Source organism: Nerophis ophidion, linkage group LG27, assembly GCF_033978795.1.
Source record: "Nerophis ophidion isolate RoL-2023_Sa linkage group LG27, RoL_Noph_v1.0, whole genome shotgun sequence".
NCBI lineage: Eukaryota > Metazoa > Chordata > Actinopteri > Syngnathiformes > Syngnathidae > Nerophis > Nerophis ophidion.
This window is the reverse complement of record NC_084637.1, coordinates 3372809-3395338: the sequence shown is the minus strand read 5'-3', so window position 1 is coordinate 3395338 and position 22530 is coordinate 3372809.

The window sequence follows — 22530 nt, the reverse complement described above, 5'->3', positions numbered from 1 at the left end:
ACTTAAAAAAAAAAAAAGGTTTTATGGCATTTCTGTCGAAAAACGACTGTTTTTTTAATAGTAAAACTAAAATATGCAGCATTTATTTAACGCTTACAGTAAATCTCTATATCAACTTAAAAAAAAATGGTTTCATGGCATTTCTATCGAAAAACAACTTTGTTTTTTTAATAGTAAAATTAAAATATGCAGCATTTATTTAACGCTTACAGTAAATCTCTATATCAACTTAAAAAAAAAAAAAGGTTTTATGGCATTTCTGTCGAAAAACATCTTTGTTTTTTTAATAGTAAAACTAAAATATGCAGCATTTATTTAACGCTTACAATAAATCTCTATATCAACTTAAAAAAAAAAAAGGTTTTATGGCATTTCTGTCGAAAAACGACTTAGTTTTTTTAATAGTAAAACTAAAATATGCAGCATTTATTTAACGCTTACAGTAAATCTCAATATCAACAAAAAAAAAAAAAGGTTTTATGGCATTTCTGTCGAAAAACATCTTTGTTTTTTTAATAGTAAAACTAAAATATGCAGTATTTAATAATTAGAGCCCTAAAAGATCAATAATGCAGGACACCATTGATTTTAATTATTTAATATTTTTGAGCAATCACAGTGAAAAGATAAATAAAATACCACTAAATATATTTGGGATCCAAACATTGCACCACTCAAAAAGTGATACATTTTTATTAGGGCTTTTTTTTTTTTAACTTTCAAAACTTAAGTTACTTCAGATATGTCTGTCAATTTTACATTTTAACTATAATTGTGTTTGTTTTATGCTCTTTTGTCAAAGAAAACTTTGTTTTTATATGGCAACTGCACAATATATGCAATTTTTACCACATAAACATTTTAAAGTGACATTTTTGAACTAATGGGAGCTTTGAAAATAATTCATTATAACATGGATTTTTTGTTTTGAGCAATGGCAAAAAAAATTAAAATAAAATAATTGATTGATTGAAAATTGTAATTAGTAGATTGCACAGTACAGTACATATTCCGTACAATTGACCACTAAATGGTAACACCCCAATAAGTTTTTCGGGGTCCACTTAAATCATCCATCCATCCATCCATTTTCTACCGCTTATTCCCTTCCGGGGTCGCGGGGGGCGCTGGCGCCTATCTCAGCTACAATCGGGCGGAAGGCACCACTTAAATCAATTCATGGTAAAGATGATTTTTACATCGTAAAATAAAGACAAAAGAAAAAAAAAACAGCCTGCATGGCAGCTTTGTGTCAACATTGCAACTTTTTCTCCATAGATTTCACCTCATTCCAATATTTTTAATGTTATTTTTTATTTTTGCAATAGTATTTCCAGAATGTGTGGCAATTAGCTTCGGGCCACAAATGGCCCCCGGGCCGCACTTTGGACACCCCTGCCCGACACCGATTACCTCCCTCTCCCACGCCGCAGTCCTGTTACATCATTCTTTATTTTTTTTTTCCTGGAACTTTTCCTCACCTTTACACGGCCTCCTCACGGCGGTGCAGACAAGTAAACATTCCACGTCGCGGGTCACGGCCCCTGATTGCGGACCAGCCTCCACGGTCTTGTTAGCACTGGGAGCCCAATGTTCATAGTCTCCATTTCTTCAGGACGGAAATTCTTCAATTCACGTCGTGGATTTATTTTCATGCCAAAGTTCGGCCTTTTGTTGCCGTGAAGCGTATGACCAGGGTGGATCGACAAGGGAGAGCCCGGAATTCACCAAGCACACTGCAAAAAAAGAGCTTACAAAAAAGTCAAGATTCACAACCCAGTGGGACGTCGATGAGAATGTCTATGAGAAACCTTGGAGAGGACCGCAAATGTGGGTAACACCCCACCCATCTAGGGGAGACTGGATGCAATGGACATCGAGTGGGTCTGACATAATAGTGTGAAAGACCAGTCCATAGTGGATCTAACCTAATAGTGAGAGTCCAGTCCATTGTGGGCTATAGAGCGTTTTCCGTTCGGGCTCCAGTACTCTGGAATGCCCTCCCGGTAACAGTTCGAGATGCTACCTCAGTAGAAACATTTAAGTCTCACCTTAAAACTCATCTGTATACTCTAGCCTTTAAATAGACCTCATTTTTAGACCAGTTGATCTGCCGCTTCTTTCCTTTTTTCTCCCATGTCCGATGACCATGGATGAAGTACTGGCTGTCCAGAGTCGAGACCCAGGATGGACCGCTCGTCGGGACCCAGGATGGACCCCGTTACCATGAATTGATTAACGTGGACCCCGACTTAAACAAGTTGAAAAACTTATTCGGGTGTTACCATTTAGTGGTCAATTGTACGGAATATGTACTGTACTGTGCAGTCTACTAATAAAAGTATCAATCAATCAATCAATCAAACCGCTCGCCTGTGTATCGGTTGGGGACATCTCTACGCTACTGATCCGCCTCCACTTGGGATGGTTTCCTGTGGACGGGACTCTCGCTGCTGTCTTGGATCCGCTTTGAACTGAACTCTTGCGGCTGTGTTGGAGCCACTATGGATTGAACTTTCACAGTATCTTCTTAGACCCGCTCGACATCCATTGCTTTCGGTCCCCTAGAGGGGGGGGGGGGGGTTGCCCACATCTGAGGTCCTCTCCAAGGTTTCTCATAGTCAGCATCGTCACTGGCGTCCCACTGGATGTGAATTCTCCCTGCCCACTGGGTGTGAGTTTTCCTTGTCCTTTTGTGGGTTCTTCCGAGGATGTCGTAGTCGTAATGATTTGTGCAGTCCTTTGAGACATTTGTGATTTGGGGCTATATAAATAAACATTGATTGATTGATTGATCTTGTCCTTTCGGTCATAACCCAAAGCTCATGACCATAGGTGAGGATGGGAACGTAGATGGACGGGTAAATTGAGAGCTTTGCATTCCGGCTCAGCTCCTTCTTCACTAGAACGTTTCGATACAGCGTCCGCATTACTGAAGACGCCGCCTGTCGATCTTCCCTCACTCGTGAACAAGACTCCGAGGTACTTGAACTCCTCCACTTGGGGCAGGGTCTCTTTCCCAACCCGGAGATGGCACTCCACCCTTTTCCGGGCGAGAACCATGGACTCGGACTTGGAGTTGCTGATCCTCATCCCAGTCGCTGGAACCGACCCAGTGAGAGCTGAAGATCCCGGCCAGATGAAGCCATCAAGACCACATCATCTGCAAAAAGCAGAGACCCTAATCCTGGATTCATTTCTTTTATTATCACAGGCAAAATGTCACAGCGGTAAAAAGTTATATTTGGAATCCGAAGACAAGACACTATGTAAATATTGAATGACAGCCTAAGCAAAGGGAATGAATAAAGAGGCGAGAAAAGTCAAACGGCATTGAGTTTGATAGGTGAGTGATCAAACGCTCTGGCATCCATTGGCTTACCCGGCGGGAAACAGACTGTTTTTCATACTTCTGTTTCTAAATACGGGTGGATTCCGTCGCCCGTGATGTTGACATACCCTTACAGAGACACCGTGGTCAGTCAAGATTGCAGGTTGCCCGGACTTTTTAACGAGGACGTGGCTGGCCGGCGTGGGTCTAGCGTTCCTCGCCGGACCCTGGAGGTACGCCGCGGCAAGAATAAAAAGAGCTTTCGAAAGTGACAAGGGGCCCGAGGCAGCTCATCAACGCATCACCAGTGTCACGAATCTCCCCGTTGCGTGACTAATAAAGGCTTATTCTATTCTACAGCGAGTTGAATCAACTTTCCCGCCGTCTCCTTTGAGTGCAGTCCTTTGAGACATTTGTGATTTGGGGCTATATAAATAAACATTGATTGATTGATTGATTGATCTTGTCCTTTTGGTCATAACCCAAAACTCATGACCATAGGTGAGGATGGGAACGTAGATGGACGGGTAAATTGAGAGCTTTGCATTCCGGCTCAGCTCCTTCTTCACCAGAACGGATCGATACAGCGTCCGCATTACTGAAGACGCCGCCTGTCGATCTTCCCTCACTTGTGAACAAGACTCCGAGGTACTTGAACACTTCCACTTGGGGCAGGGTCTCCTTCCCAACCCGGAGATGGCACTCCATCCTTTTCCGGGCGAGAACCATGGACTTGAACTTGGAGGTGCTGATCCTCATCCCAGTCGCTGGAACCGACCCAGTGAGAGCTGAAGATCCCAGCCAGATGACGCCATCAAGACCACATCATCTGCAAAAAGCAGAGACCCTAATCCTGGATTCATTTCTTTTATTATCACAGGCAAAATGTCACAGCGGTAAAAAGTTATATTTGGAATCCGAAGACAAGACACTATGTAAATATTGAATGACAGCCTAAGCAAAGGGAATGAATAAAGAGGCGAGAAAAGTCAAACGGCATTGAGTTTGATAGGTGAGTGATCAAACGCTCTGGCATCCATTGGCTTACCCGGCGGGAAGCAGACTGTTTTTCATACTTCTGTTTCTAAATACGGGTGGATTCCGTCTCCCGTGATGTTGACATACCCTTACAGCAACACCGTGGTCAGTCAAGATTGCAGGTTGCCCGGACTTTTTAACGAGGACATGGCTGGCCGGCGTGGGTCTAGCGTTCCTCGCCGGACCCTGGAGGTACGCCGCGGCAAGAAGAAAGAGCTTTCGGAAGTGACAAGGGGCCCGAGGCAGCTCATCAACGCATCACCAGTGTCACGAATCTCCCCGTTGCGTGACTAATAAAGGCTTATTCTATTCTACAGCGAGTTGAATCAACTTTCCCGCCGTCTCCTTTGAGTGGCGTCCTGTGAGACCGCTGAAATATTCAGCATGTTCCAGTTACCTGCTGTTCCAGTAGGTAGGGAAGCGGGGAAGGGGGAAGAAAGTGGAGTCTGACAGACTGTCACTCACTCGGCGACACACATAGTCATCCCCGGGGTTACCAGCGTTGGACACAACTTCTCATCGCCACCAATCAAAATGAATAAACATGCATAATTGTGCAGAGCGGCTGGAAGTTTTGGAAAATTCATAGGGAATTTTCAATGCTCCATGAAGTATTCAAAACGTCTTGGCCTCATTTTCCTTCCTACCTAAGCGCTCTTCCCCACCTTGCTTTCCGCTCGATTGCACCAGCGTGCGTCACGTGCGCTCGCAAACCATTAGGAGCAAATATTTACTTCCCCACATTGCCGCACTTCTTCCCACTGTGATATTCCCTTTGATTCGCCGTTCCCTCCCCTTTAAGACGCGTGGAACTTTAAGAAATATGCCAGTTTGATCTGATTTTTCCCCCCCCCCCCGCCTTTGTACATCACAGGCCGACATGAAGAAAAGTGCGTTTTGCAGACAGGCAACAGATTGACATGTTTTTTTATTTTGACAGCGCTCGCCCTCCCCGGCCCAGCTTTGTGATCATAAATAGTGCATGCTGCTTATTACAGTCAGCGCCTCGCTCGCCGGTGTTGGCAGACAATTTGCCAGTACACATGTGAGACATTATTAGTGTTTCCCTTTCATCCCTCGCTGTCTCCTCTCCCGATCCCTGTGCCACCGCTGCAAAGCACTATGGGATGGCGCGTACCCGCCGATTCTGCACGCCACTCGTCACGCCACTAAATTTGATGGGAAAAGCGCATAACGTGCCACCTCTTCGATTAAATCTAATGTGATTAAGCGGCGAGGACGAAGGAGTTTGTGTTAGCACAAAAAAAAAAAAAAAAAAACGCCGGCATGATGACAGAATTTCAGGGTGTTTCGCGTCTCTCCGAGGAAAAAGAAGGGACATTTCTCCTGCGTCTGCATGCAGCAACATCTGGCTCCAATTACCTACTGTGAGCTGCTGCAGCATGACGAGGAAACTCAAAGGATTTCCTCTTTTAAAATACACATTATCCTCTAATCCCTGCCTAAATTAGCACTTAAGTGAGGCCTGTGCTTCCCGGAGCCCGCGTGTGTGCAGGTCAGTGCACTGCAAGAAAGTCAGTGTTCAACAACAAGGGGAAAAAAGTACAAAAATGAGGGGTATTTTACTTGAAGTAAGCAAAATGATCTGCCAATAGAACAAGAAAATTCGGCTTATCAAGACTTTCCAAAACAGGTCAAATTAGCTAACCTCAATGAACCCAGAAATACCTTAAAATAAGTATATTCTCACTAATAACAAGTGCACTTTTCTTGGTAGAAAAAAAAAGAATACCTTTTCTATACATATTGATATGTGCTCGGCATTCCATTTCTTGAAACCAGCAAACTTATACTAAAAACTACTTTATTGTTCTCTATGGAAAGTGTTTACGTTCTGACCAGTTCTTCCGCCGGTCACCCCCCAGGTTCTTTCGATGACACATAAGCTGGTTTTAAATGAATCCCAGACAGAGTAGCTTATTTTGATATTTTAATCCAAAGCTTTGGGAGACCATCTTTGCGCAACACCTTCAATTGGTATCGCCCTAGTTGATCTGAAAAACATTATGGAATCCTCGCCTTTTTTACTACCCCACTCGCCCTCCCCTCTCCCCTACAAAGCGAACAAGTTAACCGCTTGTTACTCTCGGGTTCTCCTTGTCCTCAGGCAAATTATCCATCCAGCCATAAATTGTTCTACCGCTTGTCCCGTTCCGGGCCGCGGGGGGTGCTGGAGCCTATCTCAGCTGCATTCGAGCGGAAGGCGGGGTACACCCTGGAACAACACAGATAGACAGACAACATTCACACTCACATTCACACACTAGGGACCATTTAGTGTTGCCAATCAACCTATCCCCATGTGCATTTCTTTGGAGGTGGGAGGAGCCTATCCCCAGGTGCATGTCTTTGGAGGTGGGAGGAAGCCGGAGTACCCGGAGGAAACCCACGCAGTCACAAGGAGAACATGCAAACTCCACACAGAAAGATCCAAAGCCCAGGAAGGTCATATTGTCTAAAAAGCCATTTTCCCATCCAAAACATGACATAATCGCGCCAAATTAGTGCGTAAAGAATATCAGGACTAGGACTATGGTGTGGGTTGTTTTCTCGAGGTGCAAAGTGGCTGGGTCAGACATGGCGTGAAGGTAATGACATCGTTTAATTTTAACATTTAAAAGTACTACAAAAACAAAGGCTATAAACAAAAACTCACACAAACGCAGAACTTTGGACATAAAACTAAACTTGCAAACCACGGCATGAATAAAAAAAAAAAAATACTTGGAACGAGAAAAGAGCACCATGGATCATCAACATGAATAACAAGGTTGTGTAGAGGGTGATGTCGCCAGGCTGATTGACAACAGGTGCATGAGTCCAAATGAATCAGGTGCGTGACATGAGGACAGGTGAAAACTAATGGGTTGTCATGGAAACAAAGCAGGGAGTGAAGAAACAGGAACTGACAAAAACCAAACAGAACATAGCCAAACTAAACATGATGACCAGGACATGATATATAAATAAATATACTGTTTATTTACAGGCCGGCCCCAGGCCAATTTTTTTAATTGTAATTTTTGAAGAACTTATCTAAATTTTGCATGAACTATTTCTGTTCAAAATAGTTAGAAATGTCACATGTTAAATGTTTAAATATTAACAGTTTACTGTACTGTGCCAACTGTACTACTATAAGAGTACATCTTTGCTCTTGTTTCATTGAAAATAAAACAGCAAAGTCCATTTGGCTGTCATCTGTTTTAATTGTGAGACACAATTGTGTCAAAGTCATGATTTTTCATTTCATGCTTGAAGTAGGAAATTATTACTTTAAAAAAGTAGTTTTATACTTGTGAGTGTTGATGACACAGCTTTGCAAAAGTTGATATTCTAGTCTCAAGCATGTTTTACTCAATATAGGTCATCACATCTCAGCAACAAGCTGTAATATCTTACTGACATCATTTAGTGTCACGTCTATGATTCATGTTTTGTTTTGGTCATGCTATGTTTAGTTTTTTGGACATTTTAGTTTGTTTTGCATTTCCTTGTTTGTCTTACCATGCCAACTGATTTAGTTTTCTCTCATGTCTGATCATGATTTTTGTATGGCCGTATTACCCTGAGCATCCCCAATCGTATCTGTTCTCAAAGCTAAGTATTGTCTGGCCTGGTTAGTACTTGGATGGGAGACTGCCTCGGAATACCAGGTGCTTTTGACCCTTTGGACTCTAAGTTCCTTTTTTTTTTTTCACTCCCTGTTTTGTTAACATGACAACCAATCAGTTCACCTGTCTTGTCTCACACCTGTTTTCACTTATCATGTTCATTATTTAAGCCACAGTTACCAGGTAGTCAGTCTGGCAACACCTTCTTCACCACCTCGATTATCTGCTTCATGCCTTGCTCTGCTGTTCATTTTATCCACGTAAGTTTTTGTCATTCATGCCGTAGCTCAAGTGTTTTGGTCCATGTTTATAGTTTATAGCCTTTGTGCTAGTCTTTTGTTTCATAGCCCAAGTTTTGTACCTCCATTGTGAGCGCTTTTTGTTTGTTCCTGTTTTTACTTTATGAGTAAATAAATTAAATATGTACCTACCTTCACGCCGCTTCCATTCCATTTGCTTTGCACCTCGGGAAAACAACCCAAGACCAAGTCCAAGCCTGACAATTTAGGACCAAAACACTTAAAATTAAAGCTGCAAGCAGCGTTGGTCGGGTCAGCCTTTGGCTGCTGCCCCTGAGACCCACGGCCGGATAAGCGTTAGAAGACGCCTTGGTGCCACTATTTTGAGAATCTAATGCATTGTGAGAGTAATGCAGTTGTTGTATTGAAGTGAAAATATCAAACTTCCTGTTGATTTTTGCTAAATTATGTTAATTTTTAAAATGTAGGTCTAAATGAGACCTACATAGTGTTTTTTGTTTCATGTCTCTTTGACATTCCTACCGGAAGTTACAAGCAGTTTTGTCTGTGTTTTCCTCCTAGGAGCAGTATGTCTGTGTTGTATTCTTGGGGGCGCTAGAGCACAATTTTGAGTTTTGGGGTTTGGTTTTTTTATTAGCTCGCAATTGTTGGCAGTCCTGATGTGTGTGCCAAGTTTGGTGAGTTTTGAAGCATTGTAAAGGGGTCAAATTACAGATGAAAGAGGCAAAAATGACATTTTTTAGGAAAATTTACGCAGGTGTTCTTTGAAGGCACGTAAAATCAAAACCGGAGCAGTAATCAAAATTCTGATCCACACTTTTAATTAGAAGGGTCCAAACTCTCTTCTGTGTGAGTTTGAAGCCGAAACGACAAACGCACTCGGAGGAGTTTTCGTTTGAAAAAAGGTGACAGGTTTTCACAAAACTTTTATTTTGAAGGGGTAATTGCCAACTTCCTGTTGATTTTTTCTGCAGGCTGTCGATTATTAAAATGTAGGTCTAAGTGAGACCTACATAGAAGTTTTTGTTTCATGTCTTTGCGGCATTCCTACTGGAAGTTACAAGCAATTTTGTTAGTGTTTTCTTCCTAGGAGCAGTTTTTTCTGTGTTTTATTAAAAAATTGCGCTAGAGTGCATTTTTTGATTTTGGGGTTTGTTTTTTTCATTAGATCACAATTTTTGCCAGTCCAGATGTGTGTGCCAAGGTTGGTGAGTTTTGAAGCATTTTAAGGGGGTCAAATTACAGCCCAAAGAGGCAAAAATTGCATTTTTTGCGAACATTTTATTTTGAAGGGGTTTTTGCCAACTTCCTGTAGATTTTTGCTGAAAGAAGTGAATTTATGAAAATTGGGTCTAAGTCAGACCTACATAGGAGTTTTTGTTTCATGTCGCTATGACATTCTTAACAGAAGTTACATTTAGTTTTGTCTGTAATTTTTTCCTAGGGGGCGCTAGAGCGCAATTTTCATTTTGGGAGATTGGTTGCTTAATATGTTGGGAAAGTTTGCTTTACCGACATGTGTGTCAAATTTGGTGAGTTTTGAAGCATGTTAAGCGCGTAGGTGCGGAATAATAATAAAACACAGCAGTTTGAATCCATAGTGGATCTAACATAATAGTGAGAGTCCAGTCCATAGTGGATCTAACATAATAGTGTGAGAGTCCAGTCCATAGTGGATCCAACATAATAGTGTGAGAGTCCAGTCCATAGTGGATCTAACATAATAGTACGACTCCAGTCCATAGTGGATTTAACATAATAGTGAGAGTCCAGTCCATAGTGGATCTAACATAATAGTGAGAGTCCAGTCCATAGTGGATCTAACATAATAGTGTGAGAGTCCAGTCCATAGTGGATCTAACATAATAGTACGACTCCAGTCCATAGTGGATTTAACATAATAGTGAGAGTCCACTCCATAGTGGATCTAACATAATAGTGTGAGAGTCCAGTCCATAGTGGATCTAACATAATAGTGAGAGTCCAGTCCATAGTGGATCCAACATAAGAGTGAGGGTCCAGTCCATAGTGGATCCAACATAATAGTGAGAGTCCAGTCCATAGTGGATCTAACATAATAGTGTGAGAGTCCAGTCCATAGTGGATCCAACATAATAGTGAGAGTCCAGTCCATAGTGGATCTAACATAATAGTGTGAGAGTCCAGTCCATAGTGGATCTAACATAATAGTGAGAGTCCAGTCCATAGTGCGTCCAACATAATAGTGAGAATCCAGTCCATAGTGGATGTAACATAATAGTGAGAATCCAGTCCATAGTGGATCTAACATAATAGTGTGAGTCCAGTCCATAGTGGATCTAACATAATAGTGAGAGTCCAGTCCATAGTGGATCTAACGTAATAGTGAGAGTCCAGTCCATAGTTGATCTAACATAATAGTGAGAGTCCAGTCCATAGTGCGTCCAACATAATAATGAGAATCCAGTCCATAGTGGATCTAACATAATAGTGAGAATCCAGTCCATAGTGGATCTAACATAATAGTGAGAATCCAGTCCATAGTGGATCTAACATAATAGTGAGAATCCAGTCCATAGTGGATCTAACATAATAGTGAGAATCCAGTCCATAGTGGATCTAACATAATAGTGAGAGTCCAGTCCATAGTGGATCTAACATAATAATGTGTGAGTCCAGTCCTTGGCCCATTGCAAAGGACTCCACAGGAGTCCTTTGCAATGGGCCTGCGGACCCTAACAAGTAAAAGACTCTAACATAAAATCTGCTTAGTGAGAAGAATGATCTTACCAGACAGAAAATAAGCAAATCTCTCCCTTATTTAAGATATTTCATCTTACTTAGATTTCCCTTTTTGTGGTGTGACTGCCCTGGCAACTCTGGAAGTGTCTTGCGTTGACTGGACAATGATCAGCGGTGTTGTCGCACATCACTTCCTTTGGCTGCCACCCTGTCGCCATGACGAGGGGAGTCAGTGAGGAGATATTGGCCGACGCCTACCTCCGACTAAAAGGATGTGTCGCTGGTTGTGGTGTTAGTGCGTCCCCAGGGATGGATGAGCGAGTGGAGATGATACAATTCACCTCTCCCTGACACCGCCGCCAGGGGCCTTGGGTGAGCAGTCAGTCCGTGGTCAGGGCAAGTGAGAGCCCAAAAACCTAGCACCAACTCCAACCTGCTAACACCAGCCGTGTCTCGCAGAGGAAGTGGCGGGCTGGGAAGTCATTTGATGCCAGCTTTCTTTGGAGACTGAGGTCAGTGGGTCAGGGCGGCGGAGGACGCTCGCAGATCTCTAAACTGTACTCACAGCTTAGGACAGAACTGAGAACTTTTGTAGGTAACATTTGAGTCAAATCATGAGATTAGAAATGTATTTTTGCAAATGAATGAGAATCCATTTAAACCTGGATAATTAGTTGTCAAAAGATGACATTATAATGTACAATATATGTCTGTCTCTCTCTCAGGCTGTTGGAGGTCTTCTATCAGTCTGATGTGTTCAGTGCCTTGTACTTTGTAGTGTTTTTTGGGGGAGCAGCACCAGGTAAAAAGGGGACTTAAACCGGATTGAGAACCAAAGCTGGACAAACTATTGCAATGCAGTTTGAGACGATTGAGTCAGTGAAGGACAGGAGGATGTTGGACAAACTGCTGGTCATCATGGACAATCCTGCCCACCCACTCCTGCAGACCAGTGAGGGACAGCGGAAGTCATAGTCCAACAGGCTCCTTCAGCTTTGTTCTTACAGTGTTGGATTCAAGAACTCCTTCATACCGCACTCTCACAATATTATGTTAGATTCACTATGGACTGGACTCTCACACTATAATGTTAGATCCACTATGTCCTGGACTCGCACTCTTATTTTAGATCCACTATGGATTGGACTCTCACACTATTTTGTTAGATCCACTATGGACTGGACTCTCACACTATTATGTTAGATCCATAATGGACTGGACTCTCACTAGTATGTGTGATCCACTATGGACTGGACTCTCACTCTTATGTTGGATCCACTTTGGACAGGACTCTCACTATTATGTTGGATCCACTCTGGACTGGACTCTCACTATTATGTTGGATCCACTATGGACAGGACTTTCACACTATTATGTTAGATCCACTATGGACTGGACTCTCACTACTTTGTTAGATCCACTATGGACTGGACTCTCACTATTATGTTAAATCCACTATGGACTGGACTCTGACTATTATGTTGGATCCGCTATTGACTGGAATCTCACACTATTATGTTAGATCCACTATGTCCTGGACTCGCACTCTTATGTTAGATCCACTATGGATTGGACTCTCACACTATTTTGTTAGATCCACTATGGACTGGACTCTCACACTATTATGTTAGATCCATAATGGACTGGACTCTCACTAGTATGTGTGATCCACTATGGACTGGACTCTCACTCTTATGTTGGATCCACTATCGACTGGACTCTCACTATTATGTTAAATCCACTATGGACTGGACTCTCACTATTATGTTAGATCCACTATGGACAGGACTCTCCCTATTATGTTAGATCCACTATGACTGGACTCACACTATTATGTTAGATCCACTATGGACTGGACTCTCACTATTATGTTAGATCCACTATGGACTGGACTCTCACTATTATGTTAGATCCACTATGGACTGGACTCTCACAATATTATGTTAGATCCACTATGGACTGGACTCTCACTATTATGTTAGGGGCGGGGACTCCACATCTGCGGTGCCCTCCAAGGTTTCTCATTGTCCCATTGGGTTGAGTTTTTCCTTGCTCTGAAGTAGGATCTGAGCCGAGGATGTGGTTTGTGCAGCCCATTGAGACACTCCTGATTTAGGACTATATAAATAAACATTGGAAAAAAGGAGCTTCCACTATCTGCACATTTGAACATCTTAACAAAAAGCCAACTTTCTGAGCACACCAGGACGTGTCCTTGGAAGACAATATCCTGGTCTGACTGTAAGTGTGAGTCTGCATGAGCTGTGCTTCAGAGTCCTGAAAAGAAAAGGAGCTTCCAAGCTGTTCTGTGGTCTTTGGGGGTAATTTAGCACAAACACGGTGAGGGAAACAGACTATTTGTGAAGTTCCCATCCATCAAACACTGAGGAGAATGTCCAGTTGGTGGCTCCAGCAGGCTTAGAATACCCTTTTCTTCAAACACTATTAATAATTAAACACCTCCTCAGCCCCTCAGGCTGCACAAGATTGAATACTTTTGCATGGAGGCAAAAAAAAAAAAAAAAAAATCTCTTGTAACCTGGCAGGCTTGCACCTAATGTCTTTTCCTCAAGGAAAAGAAAATACTTTTTTTTTTTTTTTTTTAGAAACATTTCTGGTGCTGTTGAAACGCACATTAATAGAACTTCTCTGTAGTTTTTTGTGTAGTAAATCCTCAGGAGTGGATTTTAGATGGCTTTTGTGTGGAGATGGTTTTAAGGAGACTTAAACAAAACGATGCATCATTTAAACACGGCAGCAGCGTCGGGCTGCGTAATGATGCAACATTACCTCTGCAGTACCTCGCCTGGGTCTGATTCTTGGATTGGAGAATGAGGATGGCTCCTTTTCACATTTTAAATCGATTCCCGGTACCTGGTAATCAATACCGGTGCCAATAGTCGGTACTTCCGTGTTTGCTTATAAATGTTGATTTAATAATATTATACACTAAATAATGATAATTTAAGATCTCCTTCACCCTGCGATGCGGTGGCGACTTGTCCAGGGTGTACCCTGCCTTCCGCCCAATTGTAGCTGAGATAGGGGCCAGCGCCCCCCGCCACCCCGAAAGGGAATAAGCGGTAGAAAATGGATGGATGGATGGATCTCCTTCATTCCGCAGTGCAACCTTCAGTATAATCACTCGCCATACAGCAATAGATGATATCTGTCTATTACCTGACACCTGTCACATATACAGCTGTCACATATACTGTAATATTGTACATGGTGATTGTTATATATGTTATAGACATAATATATTAATATATATAATGTACTGTACATATATTATGTAAATATTACGTACATATGTTGTATTTTACATCGCTATACATACCGTATTTCCTTCAATTGCAGCCGGGGCGCTAATTAATTTAAAACCTCTTCTCACTCCGACACTTACCAAAGGCATGCGGTAAAGGCAAGCATGCGCTAATTAATTTAAAACCTCTTCTCACTCCGGCGCTTACCAAAGGCATGCGGTAAATTTAGGCCTGCGCTTACAAATTTGAGTGTGATGTAAGGATACCATCATGAAAAGCACATTTAATAAAAAAAAACGTCATTATGGTCTTACCTTTACTTATAAATAAAGTCCATGAATTGCAGCCGGGGCGCTAATTAACTTAAAACCTCTTCTCACTCCGGCATTTACCAAAGGCATGCGGTAAAGGCAAGCATGCGCTAATTATTTTAAAACCTCTTCTCACTCCGGCGCTTACCAAAAGGCATGCGGTAAATTTAGGCCTGCGCTTAAAAATTTGAGTGTGATGTAAGGATACCATCATGAAAAGCACATTTAATAAAAAAAGACGTTACTATGGTCTTACCTTTACTTATAAATGAAGTCCATGCGCAGCTCCTTCTGATCAAAAGCATCGATAACTTGTTTATAGAAGTCTTCCTTATCTTTCTTCGGTTTTAAAAGTCTCTCTGTCTCGATGGAGATCTTCCTTTATTACGTCCTGCTTCGATTGAAAGTCCAGTTTAGAAAACTGTTTTATTTTAGATATGTAATCCTCCATGTTAAAAGTGCAAGCGAGAGGAAAAAATCAACGATCGCTGCTTGTTGTCACTTCTTCTGCAGCCGAGTAGTCGCAAGAAGGATCACTAGCGCCCTCTACCACCAGGAGGCGGGAGTCATTTAATGACTCATATTTGACACACGCAGCTACGGTATATTAATAAAACATAGCTGCTTACTGTTCTTTTTAGCATATTCAATAGCTTGGACCTTAAATCCTACTGAATAGCTCTTAATCTTCTTCCCTTTATTCGATTTCAAATGATTGAAATCAGCCTCCTCCATTTTGAAAAGGATGACAGGTGAAGTGTCACTCGAGACGTGACGAGTTTGACCCTGTGGAAATTCTAGGCATATGCTAATTATTTGGCGAAATGAGTTTGACCAGGCGGAAATTCTAGGCAGGCGCATACTATATACCAGGCGGCAATTCAAGGAAATACGGTAGTGTATTTATACCCGCATTGTCCTTTCCATCCTTACACTTTCCATCATTGTAGCTGAGCAACTGTGTGGAACAACTTCCCTTGTGGATCATTAAAGTTTGTCTTAGTCTAAGTCTAATAATAAAATCTAATTTCTTATTAAATATTAAAGAGTAAATTGATAATGATAACTGTGGTGTTGAAATGTTGTATCTTGATCGAGTCTCATTTGCAAGTATTATATTGTAGACATGACAGACAGTTGCATTTCCAAGACCATAGATGGCAGTAATGCATAAGCTACACCGTGTCAGGGAGTAGTCTTTGCCATTTGGCAAGTCTTGGAGCTGTCAGGCCTGGGCTTGGTGGTGTTGCCCTCCTCTGGTACCACCTTCTGATCCGTCCAGTTGTTCCTAATCATTCTTCTACTTCATTAGAAGCTTTAAGGTCCTGTCTTAAAACTCATTTGTATACGCTAGCCTATAAATTAGGGTACCCCAAACTACGGCCCGCGGGCCGATCCCTGGCCGAAAGCGTCCTAAATCCAGCCCGTGGGAAATCCAAAGTTTAAAAAAATATGTAAAGAATTATTTTTGATGGCCCTGCGAAGAGGTGGCGACTTGTCCAGGGTGTACCCCGCCTTCCGCCCGATTGTAGCTGAGATAGGCGCCAGCGCCCCCCGCCACCCCAAAAAAAGGGAATAAGCGGTAGAAAATGGATGGATGGATGGAATTATTTTTGATAATTTTTTTAAATCTGTCCTTTCTAATTCATTTTTCTACTGCTTGTTACTCTGTTGCTCCAAGCCTCTCAGGCAAATCATTTTGTCTACAAATGCAGTTTTCCATCGATGGAGTGCACACTTCATGTCAGGTTTTCAGTCAATTACGTGAATTAGTGCGCGAGGAATATGTATGAATGTATGTGTACATTTGTGAGTATATATATATATATATATAATATATATGTGTGTGTGCGTGTGTGTGTGTGTATATATATATATATATATACATATATATATATATATATATATGTGTGTGTGTGTATATATAATATATATATGTGTGTGTGTGTGTGTGTGTGTATATATATATATATATATATATATATATATACACATGTATATATATATATATGTGTGTGTATATATATATATATATATGTGTGTGTGTGTATATATATGTATATATATATATATATATATATATATATATATATATATATATATATATATATATGTATGTATGTATGTCTTGATTGGTTTATCCAGAGAATAGTGCTCGATGCCGTGGTAGAGCGCAATATGTATGTGTGGGAAAAATCACAAGACTACTTCATCTCTACAGAACTGTTTCATGAGGGGTTCCCTCAATCATCAGGAGAATCTATTGATGATTGAGGGATCCCACACCTACATATTGCGCTCTACCACGGCATCGAGCACTATTCTCTGGATAATCCAATCAAGACATACATATATATATATATATATACATATATATATATATATATATATATATATATATATATCTCCTGATGATTGAGGGAACCCCTCATGAAACAGTTCTGTAGAGATGAAGTAGTCTTGTGATTTTCCCACACCTACATATTGCGCTCTACCACGGTATCGAGCACTATTCTCTGGATAATCCAATCAATATATATATATATATATATATATATATATATATATATATATATATATATATATATATATAATGCGTGGGTTCCCTCCGGGTACTCCGGCTTCCTCCCACCTCCAAAGACATGCACCTGGGGATAGGTTGATTGGCAACACTAAATTTGCCCTAGTGTGTGAAAGTGAGTGTGAATGTTGTCTATCTGTGTTGGCCCTGCGATGAGGTGGCGACTTGTCCAGGGTGTACCCCGCCTTCCGCCCGATTGTAGCTGAGATAGGCGCCAGCGCCCCCCGCGACCCCAAAAGGGAATAAGCGGTAGAAAATGGATATATATATATATATATATATATATACATATATTTTAACCCAATGCGGCCCCAGAGTCAATAAGTTTGGGGACCAGTGCTTTAGATAGACCCCCTTTTTAGATCAGTTGATCTGCTGTCTCTTTTCTGCTCTGCCCCCCTCTCTGTCGTGGAGGAGGAGGGGGGGGTGGCACAGTTACGGTGCCCATGGATGAAGTGCTGACTGTCCAGAGTCGGGACCCGGGGTGGACCGCTCGCCTGTGCATCGGTTGGGGACATCTCTGTGCTGCTGACCTGTCTGCTGGCCCCCACTGTTACTTTTTTCTATCATTTTTTGTGGTGCCCTTTATTTAAAAGTATGTAAATAAATGATATATTTAATTGGTATCTGGACAACCTTAGTTCATGTCCATGAAAGGGTCTTATCATCATGCTGCCCTTGGGTTGTATTGACATTAAAAAAACATCTGAAATAAGTGTGAAGTGAATAATGTGTAATGCATCAGGTTTGTATAGTTTTGCTTCCCAGCCACAAGCCCCCACTCTTCCCGAGGCCCCCTCCCGCTCCCACGAGGCCCAATAATGGCCGAAGCACTTCTGCTGAGAACAAGCACCTGAGAGAGAACAGCTGTCTTGCAAAAGGTCACTCTCCCACTGTTCCTTGGTCTCGCTCGAAATTTCCGGCCTCTGAAAACCACCCACCACCCCTTCTATCCGGCCCCCCCCCAACAGCCCCCAAACTATTTTCTCACACACACTCCCAGTGCACTGCACCTCCAGGATTCTTGGCAGAGTCGGGACACCTTGTAATCCCATGCCGGCGCGTGGGCGGACCGGCGCACTGTTGCCTGTTTTGCAAAACTTCCCTCTCGAGTGGACGTGTTCGGGTCTCTCAAGGTGTTTATTTTTCCCGAGTGTCGTGTAGCGGCTATCGTCTGCGTGCACATGTGGACGCACAAACACGCGAGTCTAAACAGCCTCGGAAATAATCACAAAAACAAACATTTTTTTGGACGCATTCTTCACCGGCTGCTTATCTGAGGTGAAGTTGCAAACAAGCACTTTTGTACATGCTTGCTCTTCGACTAGTATTTGCCGTCATCTACGTAACCACCTACAAACAAACACAAACTGCGGGAGGCGTGGTGAACAGTCAACACAGACGTTTGTCATGGCCGGTGTAGAAAGAGGAGGGTCTTCAGGGGATGCATGCTTGGGGATCATTTGCATATTCATATTCAACAGCTGGAAGTACGGTAGGATTTACCGCCGGTAGGATTGACCGCCGTTCCAAGGTGGTTCCCTCAATGTTAAGGAGGACATTTTAGGGCGTTGCCGCTTTCCGGCGGGCGGATTATGTGGGCGTGTTAGCTTTGTCAAGATGAAGCTGGTAGAAATGACAACAGAGTATTGCAGGGAAGAATATCATTATTATTTTATTTAGTTTTGCAATATTATGCATAAAAAAACAACTTTACCTACTTGTACCAGCTGATCTTTTTTTGGGATCTGCATAAGTCCCGAAAATGTGCGCGCGTCTGTTGTTGTAGTCGATAAGCTTCTTTTTTTTCTCTATCTTCTTGTTATGAGGCATTTCTAACATAAAGTAGCGTAAAGCTCTAACTTATATCTGTCAGGAGACTCACTATGGAGGTGCTAAAAACATACCGGTGTAGTGACTTTACATTATTCACCAAAGGAACTTTAGTTATTAGTAGAGATGTCCGATACTTGCTAATCTGTGTTTTGGTATCTGCATAAGTCCTGAAAATGTGCGCATATCCGCTGTTGTAGCCGATAAGCTTCTTCTTTTTCTTTATCTTCTTGTTATGGGGCATTTTTTATATAACGTAGCATAAAGTTCTAACTTATATCTGTCAGTAGACACGCTATGGAAGCACTAAAAACATAGCGCTGTAGTAAGTTTACATAATTCACCAAAGGAACTTTAGGTATTAGTAGAGATGTACAATACCTGCTGATCTGTGTTTTGGGATCCGCATAAGTCCTGAAAATGTGCGCATGTCTGCTGTTGTAGTCGATAAGCTTCTTCTTTTTCTGTATCTTCTTGTTATGGGGCATTTTTAATATGAAGTAGCGTAAAGTTCTAACTTATATCTGTCAGTAGACTAGTTATAGAAGCGTTTAAAACATACCGGTGTAGTGAGTTTACATAATTCACCCAAAGAACTTTAGTTATTAATAGAAATGTCCGATACCTGCTGATCAGTTTTTTTGGGATCTGGATAAGTCCTGAAAATTTGCGCATGTCCGCTACTGTAGTCGATAAGCTTCTTCTTTTTCTCTATCGTCTTGTAATGGGGGATTTCTAACATAAAGTAGCGTAAAGTTCTAACTTATACCTGTCAGTAGACTCGCTATGGAAGCACTAAAAACATACCGGTGTAGTGAGTTTACATTATTCACCCAAGGAACTTTAGTTATTAGTAGAGATGTCCAATACCTGCTGATCTGTTTTTTGGGATCTGCATAAATCCTGAATATGTGCGCATGTCCGCTGTTGTAGTCGATAAGCTTCTTCTTTTTCTTTATATTCTTGTTATGGGGCATTTTTAATATGAAGTAGCGTAAAGTTCTAACTTATATCTGTCAGTAGACTAGTTATAGAAGCGTTTAAAACATACCGGTGTAGTGAGATTAAATTATTCACCCAAGGAACTTTAGTTATTAATAGAAATGTCCGATACCTGCTGATCAGTTTTTTTGGGATCTGGATAAGTCCTGAAAATTTGCGCATGTCCGCTACTGTAGTCGATAAGCTTCTTCTTTTTCTCTATCGTCTTGTAATGGGGGATTTCTAACATAAAGTAGCGTAAAGTTCTAACTTATACCTGTCAGTAGACTCGCTATGGAAGCACTAAAAACATACCGGTGTAGTGAGTTTACATTATTCACCCAAGGAACTTTAGTTATTAGTAGAGATGTCCAATACCTGCTGATCTGTTTTTTGGGATCTGCATAAGTCCTGAAAATGTGCGCATGTCCGCTGTTGTAGTCGATAAGCTTCTTCTTTTTCTTTATCTTCTTGTTATGGGGCATTTCTAACATAAAGTAGCGTAAAGTTCTAACTTATATTAGTAAGTAGACTCGCTATGGAAGTGCTAAAAACATAGCGGTGTAGTGAGTTTACATTATTCACCCAGGGAACCTCAGTTATTAGTAGAGATGTCGGATACCTGCTGATCTGTTGTTTTGGATCTGCATAAGTCCTGAAAATTTGTGCACGTCCGCTATTGTAGTCGATATGCTTCTTCTTGTTCTCTGTCTTCTTCCTATGAGGCATATCTAACATAAAGTAGAGTAAAGTTCTAACTTATATCCGTCAGTAGACACGCTATGGAAGCGCTAAAAAAATACCGGTGTAGTGAGTTTACATTATTCACCCAGGGAACCTCAGTTATTAGTAGAGATGTCGGATACCTGCTGATCTTTTTTTTGTGAAGTGAAGTGAATTATATTTATATAGCGCTTTTCTCTAGTGACTCAAAGCGCTTTACATAGTGAAACCCAATATCAAAGTTACATTTACATTTTGGATCTCCATAAGTTCTAAAAATGTGCGCAAGTCCGCTATTGTAGTTGATAAGCTTCTTCTTTTTCTTTATCTTCTTGTTATGGGGCATTTTTAATATAAAGTAGCGTTAAGTTCTAACTTATATCTGTCAGTAGACTAGTTATAGAAGCGTTTAAAACATACCGGTGTAGTGACTTTACATAATTCACCCAAGGAACTTTAGGTATTAGTAGAGATGTCCAATACCTGCTGATCTGTTTTTTGGGATCTGCATAAGTCCTGAAAATGTGCGCATGTCCGCTGTTGTAGTCGATAAGCTTCTTCTTTTTCTTTATCTTCTTGTTATGGGGCATTTTTAATATAAAGTAGCGTAAAGTTCTAACTTATATCTGTCAGTAGACTAGTTATAGAAGCGTTTAAAACATAGCGGTGTAGTGAGTTTACATAATTCACCCAAGGAACTTTAGTTATTAGTAGAGATGTCCGATACCTGTTGATCTGTTTTTTTGGATCTGCATAAGTCCTGCAATTTTGCGCACCTCTGCTATTGTAGTCGATAAGCTTCTTCTTGTTCTCTGTCTTCTTGTTATGAGGCATATCTAACATAAAGTAGCGTAAAGTTCTAACTTATATCCGTCAGTAGACACGCTATGGAAGCGCTAAAAAAATACCGGTGTAGTGAGTTTATATTATTCACCCAGGGAACCTCAGTTATTAGTAGAGATGTCGGATACCTGCTGATCTTTTTTTTGGATCTGCATAAGTTCTAAAAATGTGCGCAAGTCCGCTATTGTAGTTGATAGGCTTCTTCTTTTTCTTTATCTTCTTGTTATGGGGCATTTTTAATATAAAGTAGTGTAAAGTTCTAACTTATATCCGTCAGTAGACTCGCTATTGAAGCGCTAAAAACATAGCGGTGTAGTGAGTTTACATAGTTCACCCAAGGAACCTCTGTTATTAGTAGAGATGACCTGCTGATCTGTTTTTTGGGATCTGCATAAGTCCTAAAAATTTGTGCACGTCCGCTACTGTAGTCGATAAGCTTCTTCTTTTTCTCTATCTTCTTGTTGTGGGCCATATCTAACATAAAGTAGCGTAAAGTTCTAACTTATATCTGTCAGTAGACTCGCTATAGAAGCGCTAAAAACATACCGGTGTAGTGACTTTACATAATTCACCCAAGGAACTTTAGTTATTAGTAGAGATGTCCGATACCTGTTGATCTGTTTTTTGGGATCTGCATAAGTCCTGCAATTTTGCGCACCTCTGCTATTGTAGTCGATAAGCATCTTCTTGTTCTCTGTCTTCTTGTTATGAGGCATATCTAACATAAAGTAGCGTAAAGTTCTAACTTATATCCGTCAGTAGACACGCTATGGAAGCGCTAAAAAAATACCGGTGTAGTGAGTTTACATTATTCACCCAGGGAACCTCTGTTATTAGTAGAGATGTCGGATACCTGCTGATCTTTTTTTTGGATCTGCGTAAGTCCTGAAAATTTGTGCACGTCCGCTATTGTAGTCGATAAGCTTCTTCTTTTTCTTTATCTTCTTGTTGTGGGGCATTTGTAACATAAAGTAGCGTAAAGTTCCGACTTATATTAGTAAGTAGAC